Source organism: Odocoileus virginianus, chromosome 22 (genome assembly GCF_023699985.2).
Source record: "Odocoileus virginianus isolate 20LAN1187 ecotype Illinois chromosome 22, Ovbor_1.2, whole genome shotgun sequence".
In the NCBI taxonomy this organism is placed as follows: Eukaryota; Metazoa; Chordata; class Mammalia; order Artiodactyla; family Cervidae; genus Odocoileus; species Odocoileus virginianus.
Genome location: NC_069695.1, coordinates 35,768,232 through 35,776,408, shown reverse-complemented (window position 1 = coordinate 35,776,408; position 8,177 = coordinate 35,768,232). Strand labels below are relative to the sequence as shown.

The window sequence follows — 8,177 nt, the reverse complement described above, 5'->3', positions numbered from 1 at the left end:
GGAGTTGGTGATGGACAGGGAAGCCTGGTGTGCTGCAGTCCATGGGGCTGCAAAGAGTCAGACAAAACTGAGGGACTGAACTGAACTGAAAGTATCACTAGTACTAAATGAAAATTCACCTACTTTAGCCTTGTTTGTAGTTTAATCACCAAGTTGTATTCAACTGTTTTGTGACCCCATGGACAGTAAGTAGTCTGCCAGCCTACTCTGCCCTACTCAGCCTATTCATGGGATTTCCCAGGCAAGAATACAGGAGTGGGCTGCCATTTCCTTCTCCAGGGAATCTTTCTGACCCAGGGTTCAAACCCTCATCTCCTGCATTGGCAGGCAGATTCTTTACCGCTGAGCCACCAGGGAAGCCCTTAGCTTTCTTTACTTCTATTTTAAGTATCTACTATATACTCCAAAAGAACTATTATTACTATGTCCTTTAAAAATTCTGGTTAGACTTATTTCTGATTCAGAAAGTAATATATTACTTGGTAAGACTTGAAAAGAAACTGTTGGCAAAATTGTTCCTCCCATAAAAAATAGTACTATTTGCAAACTTCTCTTAAAAGTATTTTTGGAAATGACTCAGAATGCTTCCTGACTCCACCACATTCTACCTTGTAGAAACTGTGATAACAAAGCAGTAATTTCCAATAATAGCTAAGTGGCTTACATCCCAATAAGATGATTCCATATCTTATTGTGCAAATTTTAAATCTGTTCTCTTCTTTCTTGGAGCAATTTGTGAAGTTATGAAAGCATGTTATTCTGATTTCATCCATCATATATTTCTTTCGCTGTTGTTGTCTTATGGAGAATGGGAGGATTTGAGAAGGGGAGAGAGGTGTTATCAAGTAGAAAATTGTGGAGAAGCTTTTCTTGTTCTCTGAAGAAATATCTCAAACATAGTATTAGTGCCTTGGTTTGCTTGAGAGTCCCTTGGACTGCAAGGAGATCCAACCAGTCAATCCTAAAGGAAATAGTCCTGAATATTCATTGGAAGGACTGATGCTGAAGCTGAAACTCCAATACTTTGGCCACCTGATGTGAAGAACTGAGTCACTGAAAAAGACCCTGATGCTGGGAAAGATTGAAGGTGGGAGGAGAAGGGGACAACAGAGGATGAGATGGTTGGATGGCATCACCGACTTGATGGACATGAGTTTGAGCAAGCTCAGGGAGTTGGTGATGGACAGGGAGGCCTGGTGTGCTGCAGTCCATGGGGTCACAAAAAGTCAAACATGACTGAGCGACTGAGCTGCTTGCCTATGTGTGGCACAGAACACATTATCACACCACCATGAGATCAAGTTATGAAAGGCTTTGTAAAATAGAAAATAAATGGGCTGGCAAATGCCTTTGAAAAACTGCAGTATGGACCATGAACCCTGTCATGCAGTCCTGCCTCACCACTGAAATCCCAGCATCTGCTGGTTTTGTTTGACCTGCCAGCTTTTCAGCTCTCTTGTCTTTTGAGCAGTTTGCTCACGACCCCTCCACTGGCAACTAGTGATCAAAGGAGTCCCGGTTTAAGCAGAATCTGACCAGTCTGCTCATAGTTGGAGTTCTTAGCACGGCTCACCTTCACGAAACAAAAATCTTCAGTCGCCCAAAGCCTTCGGCGGCTCCGCATTGGCTGCTCACACGGCACAAGGTCATCCTGAGACAGGCTTGGTTCCACCACCGTTCTGTAAACTCTGCCAACTGTTTGCACACAGATCCACTCCCATGGGGACCAAGCAGAGGGAGTGACTGAGACTATTTCCATCACGTCTCAGCACCAGGCCTGACACGGAAGTGAGAGGTCTAGACTAGCAGGCTGAGGGTCGGGGTCTGAGCTCACACCTTTACTTACTAGACAGGGGAAGGACAGGTTACAGGAATGCTCGGAAACCTTAATGTGCTCATCTGAAAATGATGGTTATAATCCCTGTGTGTTGCAGAGCTTCTGTGCAGTTTTACGTAATTGTGATTTGCGAAGTGCTACAGATATGAAATGCCTTTAGTCCTCACAGTATAAAGTCTACACAAGATGCTTCCTGAGCAAGCTGAGGTAAGGTGCAAGCAGTTTCAGAACTATTGGACTCATCACGATATTAAAAATGTAATTCTTCAGGCCTTTCATGCCACTTGGCTCTACCAATTGAATATTAAAAAGGAGGTTGAGAAAACCATGGCTGGTTGGCATTTGCAGAAATGTTACTGGAGATGCAGGCTTCACTGTTAGGCAAGAAAGCTCTTGAATTGGTCAGGGCCAGACGCAAACTTCACAACCTGTCCACCTATCCATCGAAGAGAGAGAAAAGATGGGTAGGACTTGACAAGCTCTTTCAAAGGTCCAAGCCTCTGGGGCAGGAGAGTGGGAAGCTGGTAGAAGTGGCTGGGCCCCTCTGCCACTAACCAGTCAGTGGTTGTCACCAGAGCTGTTCAGTCTTTTCATTCTCTGAATGGTATCTTTCAATGAACTGAGCTTTAATTTTGCTTTTATTGATCACTATTTTTCTCATACAGTTAGTGGGGTTTTGTGTGTGTGTCCTTAGAAATCTTTGCCTACCTTGAGGTCATGAAGATATTTTCCTATGCTCTCTGCTAAAAGCATTTTGGTTCCCTTTTTTATTTAGATTTGTTATCATCTTGAATTAATTATTTTGAGTATGATATTGGGGTTTAGATAAATGATGTACCGATCATTATGGTATCACACAGAGTATCTTTGATGCCCTAAAACCCCTCTGTGCTATGCCTATTTGTCCCTCCCCTCCCCCACAACCCCTGGCAACCACTGGTCTTTTTCAATGTCTCCACAGTTTTGCCTTTTCTAGAATGTCATACAGATGGACTCACATGCTTTATGCAGCCTCTTCCAGGTTGGCTTTTTTTGCTTACTAATATGCATTTAAGGTCGCTTCATGTCCTTTTTTTTTGGCTGAGCTGAGTCTTCATTGTGGTGTACAGGCTCTCTCTTTTGCTGCACATAGGCTTTTGTAAAAAATCATTTAGCCATCCTCGCCGGTGTGAAGCGATACCCCATTGTGGTTTTGGTTTGCATTGCTCTAATGACTAACGATGCTGAGCACTTTTTCATTCACCCATTGGCCAATTGTATATCTTTGTTGGGAAACGTCTGCTCAAGTCCTTTGCCCATTTAAAAAATTGGGTTCTTATCTTTTTGTTGTTGAGTTATAAAGTTCTTTAGATATTCTGGTTGTTAGACTTTTATCAGATACATGATTTGCAAACATTTCCTCCCATTCTGTAGATGGTATTTTTCCTCTCTTGATAATGTTCTTTGGTGCGCAGAACTTAACAAAATTTTGATGAAGTTCAATTTATCTCTTTTGTTGTTGATGCCTGGGTTTTGGTGTCATATCCAAGAAATCACTGCCGAATCCAACATCATGAAACATTTCCTTTATGTTTTCTTCTAAGAGTTGTAAAGTTTTAGCTCTTACATTTAGGTCTTTAATCCATTTTGAATTAATTTTTGTATATGATGTGAGGTAAAGGCCCAACTTTATTCCTTTGTATATGGATACAGTTTTTCTAATGCTAATTGTTAAAAGGGCTTCCTTGGTGGCTCAGTGGTAAAGAATCCGCCTGCCAATGCAGGAGACGCAGGTTTGATCCGTGGGTCGGAAAGATTGCCTGGAGTAGGAAATGGCGATCCACTCCAGTATACTTGCCTGGGAAATCCCATGGACAGAGGAGCCTGGTGGGCTACAGTTCATGGGGTCGCAAAGTCAGACACGACTTAGTGACTAAGCAACAACAATTTTTTTTTTTTTTTTTTTACTTTATTTTTTTTTTTTTTTTAATTTTTATTAGTTGGAGGCTAATTACTTTACATCATTACAGTAGTTTTTGTTATACAACAACAATTGTTAAAAAGCCTGTCCTTTCCACATAAAGTGTCCTGACCCTTGTTGAAAATCAACTGACCATATATGCAAGGTTTATTTCAGAACTTTCTACTCCATCCATTGGTGTACGTATCTACTCTCATGTCAGTCCAACGCTTTTGATTTCAATGGCTTTTTATTAGGTTTTGAAATCTGGAAATGTGAGTCCAGCAACTTTTATCAAGATTATTTTAGTGAGTTGGAATTCCTTAAGAATCCATCTGAACATTCAGCTGCATTTCTATTTCTGTAAAAAAAGAAAATGCCATTGGGATTTTAATAGGGATTGTATTGAAACTATGTTGCTTTGGGGGAGTACTGTCATCTTAACAATATTAAGTCTTCCGGTACATGAAAATGAGATATCTTTCCACTTATTTAGGTTTTTCCTTTCTTTGGACAATGTTTTGTAGTTTTCAGTCTGTAAGTCTTTTGCCTCCTTGGTTAAATTTATTTCTAAGTATGTTATTCCATTTTATGCTACTTTAATGGAATTGCTTTCTTCGTTTTGTTTTCAGACCATTCATTATTACCTTGATAAGCATGATTCCAATACCCTCATAAACATAATTCCAACATCCCTCAATCTGACCCATTTTGTCAAATGGTATTTTTTAATTTCCCTTTTAAATTTTGCACCATATAGAAATATAATTTATGTCTGACCTTGCCAAATTAGTTTATTATTAATTTATTGTGGTATACAGGTTTATTATTTATTTATTATTAGTTTATTGTTAAATTATTAATTTGACCTTGCCAAATTCACTCACTAGCTCTTGACAGCTTTAATTCTTTCTTTCCAGTTTATATGCCTGTAATTTTTTTGCCCCATCGTCCCAGTGAATAGTGATCTCCAGTGCCATGTTGAAGAGAAGTGAGAATGGACAGCTTTGCCTTGCTTTCCCTCTTAAGGTGAAAATTCCAATATTTCATCATTATGTATGGTGTTAGGTACAGGACTTCTGGTGGCGATAGTGGTAAAGAACCCACCTGCCAGTGCAGACGACTCGAGAGACATGGGTTCGATCCCTGGGTCAGGAAGATCCCCTGGAGAAAGGCATGGCAACCCACTCCAGTATTCTTGCCTGGAGAATCCATGGACAGAGGAGCCTGGTGGGCTACAAGGAGTCGGACACGACTGAGACAATAGCACGCACACACATCAGGCTGAGTTTTCTTTTATTCCTAGTATGCTGAGAGTTTTTATTATAAATAGGTATTGAATTTTGTAGACTGCTTTTCCTGTATCTACTGAGTCAGTCATATGATTTTTCCATTTTATTCTGATAATATGATGAATTATATCAGTTAATATTTTAAAAATAAATAGCCTTACATTCCTGGGGGGAAAAATCCTAGTTTTTGGTCATGCTGCATTATCCTTTAAAGAATTCTGGGTTCAATTTGCTAATATTTTGTTAAGGATGTTTGTGTCTATGTTCAAGAGGAATATTGGTCTGTGGCTTTCTCTTCTTGTAATGTCTTTGTCTGGTTTTGGTATTAGAGCCGGCTAGCCAAAAATTTTAAAAATTGGGAAATGATTTTCTCCTCTATTCTCTGAAACAGTTTGTGTATAGTTGGCATAATTTCTTCCTTACAAGTTTGATAGAATTTACCAGTGAAACCATCTTTGACTGAAGTTTTCTTTACAAAAGGTTTTTAATTGCACAACCAGTTTTTTAAATCAACATCAGATTTTCTATTTCTTCTTATGTCAATTTTGGTAAATTGTGTTTTTCAAGAAATTTTTTTCCTTTTAATCTAACTTAGTATTTGCTAATGATAGCCCCTCTGTATTCCTGTTGTTTGAAATGTGTGTTTTCTCTCTTGTTACCCTACTCAATCTGGTGTTATTTTCTATCAGCCTCAAGGAAATTGTTTAGCATTTCCTGTCATGTGAATTTGCTAGAGATGACTCAGCTCTTATTTATTGAAAAATGCTTTTATTTTGCTTTAATTTTACAAGATATTTTAGTATATTTTATAATTCTAAATTGCAAGCATTTTTCTTTCAACACTTAAAAGATCTCGTTCCTTTATCTTTTGGCCTTCATTATTTCTGATGAAATGAACAGCTTAATTGTGTATGTGTATCATGTGTCTTTTTTCTTCTGGCTCTTTTTGAGATTTTTTTTTCCTTTAATTTGTTGTCAGCATTTTGATTACAAAGTGACTGGGTGTGACTTTTTTATATTTATTTTGCTTATGACTTGCTCAGTTCTGGGTCTATGGGTTTATATTTGTTTTCTTTTGTTCAATCATTTAAAAAGCTTGGCTGCCTCCTGCCCACATCGTCTTCCTCTATTGTGGGTCTGCTCTTCTATCTCCCAGACTAGGTGTTTGCCTCACCTGGGGCTATTGGTTCAAAAGTGGGTGAGGGGTTCATTCCTACCTGAAATTCAGTGAATCAGGGCTTCCTTGCATCTACAACCTATTCACCAAATGATTCTTCACTCATGTAGATTTATTTTGCTCTTACCATGGTAATGAAGGCCTTCTGCTTCTCATTCATCATAATCCTGAAAAAAAAATTCAGGATTAAAAAACTAATTTAAAAAATGATTCCTATTCCCTCCTTCTATATATTAACACATGAGAGATTATACTTCCTACTTCAGAGAAGTGACGTGTGGCCATGTGACTTGATTGACCAATGAAATGTGAAGTGTGACTGTTGCTGGGTAGTATACTTAAGCCTGTGTGTGATTGGACACAGTCACTGCCCTCTGTGTGGTAAGCTGAATAATGTCCCTCCCCACCAAAGACGTCCTCTTAGTGCCTGCATGGGTGCTGTGCTAAGCCGCTTCAGTCGTGCCGCCTGACTTTGTGCGATCCTATGGACTGCAGCCTGCCAGGCTCCTCTGTCCAGGGGATTCTCCAGGCAAGAATACTGGAGTGGGTTGCTATTCCCTTCTCCAGGGGATCTTCCTGACTCAGGGATCAAACACACGACTCCCGTGTCTCCTGCATTGCAGGTGGATTCTTTACCACTGACTACCAGGGTAAAGAATGCCTGGGACATTCTTCCTCACAAAACAGAAAGGATGTTGCAAGTGTGATTAAGGTAAGGAACATGAGATAAGGAGATTATCACAATGTAATCACAGGATCCTGACAAGAGGGAGGCAGGAGAGGCAGAACGGGGAGAAGATGTGATGACAGGGCTGAGATAAGAGAGAGACTTGAAAATGCCCCACTGCTGACTCAGAAGACAGGAAGGTGTGCGCAGGAAGCCTTGAGGAGCTGGAAGGGAGGGAAGCAGACGCTTGCTCTAGAGTTTTGGGAAGATAAACAGTCTTGCCAACCCCTTGATTTTTAGCCTAGTGAGACCCATTTCAGACTGTGACCTTCATTATGTAAGACAATAAATTTGCATTGCTTTCAGCCACTTAAGTTTCTGGTAGCTGGTTATAGTAGCAATTCCCAGATAGCTCAGTTGGTAAAGAATCTGCCTGTAATGCAGGAGATCCCGGTTCGATTCCTGGCTCAGGAAGATCCCCTGGAAAAGGGAAAGACTACCCACTCCATTGTTCTGGCCTGGAGAATTCCATGGATTATATAGTCCATGGGGTCACAAAGAATTGGACACAACTGAGTGCCTTCCACTTTCCAAGAAACAAAGACATTCTGTCCCAACTACAGCAACACTCCAAGCTGAGGAGGCTGTCAGCCTGCTTTTCTGAGCAAGTGACACAGACCACAGCAGAGCCCCAGCTGATCACGGCATGTCTGGAGAATGAACAAGAAGTAAAATTCTGTCCTTTTAAACCTCAGAGTCTTTGCAGATATCTAATATTACAGCAGACCTATGTGTCAGGACTGATCCCACTTAAAGAATGTAACTCTGTATGGTTTTGCTGTGGGACTTGAAAAGTTTTTTCAGCGGGGCCTGTGAGTTTAGGCCCCAAGGAGTGATGAAATATTGGGGCTACTCCGACAGGAACATCAGGAATGGTTTAGAGTTAGTTCTGCTGAGGGCCTAGTTATGTCCTGGCTCCTCATACACAGAGGACACACAGAGGTTCAGAACGCCCTGCTGTTTCTCCAACAGAGAGTAATTGAAAGGGAAATCTCTGTAGGGGGGAAACCCAGGGGACAATACAAGGTGTGAATGCAAGTGTACTTCAGGGAGTTTGGCAACAGCAAAGAAAAGTGACTATGGGGGAAGAAAACTGGTAGAGAGAATATAGCCTCTTTGAATCAGTAATGAGTTTTGCTGGATGATGCTGTTCAGAGGCAGAGTGAGCTGAAGTCTTCACTCTGCTTCTGTAAGAACCAGTCAAA

At 40.5% G+C, this 8,177-nt stretch overlaps 2 long non-coding RNA genes across 2 annotated transcripts in view; both read left to right on the top strand.

The window, feature by feature from the left end:
• Window positions 1-1,938: 1,938 nt before the first annotated feature.
• Window positions 1,939-8,177, top strand: part of LOC139030395 (uncharacterized) — a 39,963-nt gene continuing 33,724 nt past the window's right edge. The window contains exons 1-2 of the long non-coding RNA XR_011482765.1: window positions 1,939-2,044; window positions 4,697-4,805. This is a non-coding gene — a long non-coding RNA (uncharacterized lncRNA). The remainder of the gene's footprint in view (window positions 2,045-4,696; window positions 4,806-8,177) is intronic.
• On the top strand, window positions 6,635-7,666 carry LOC139030393 (uncharacterized). Its single transcript, XR_011482759.1, has 2 exons — window positions 6,635-6,957; window positions 7,357-7,666. It is a non-coding gene; the product is annotated as an uncharacterized lncRNA (long non-coding RNA).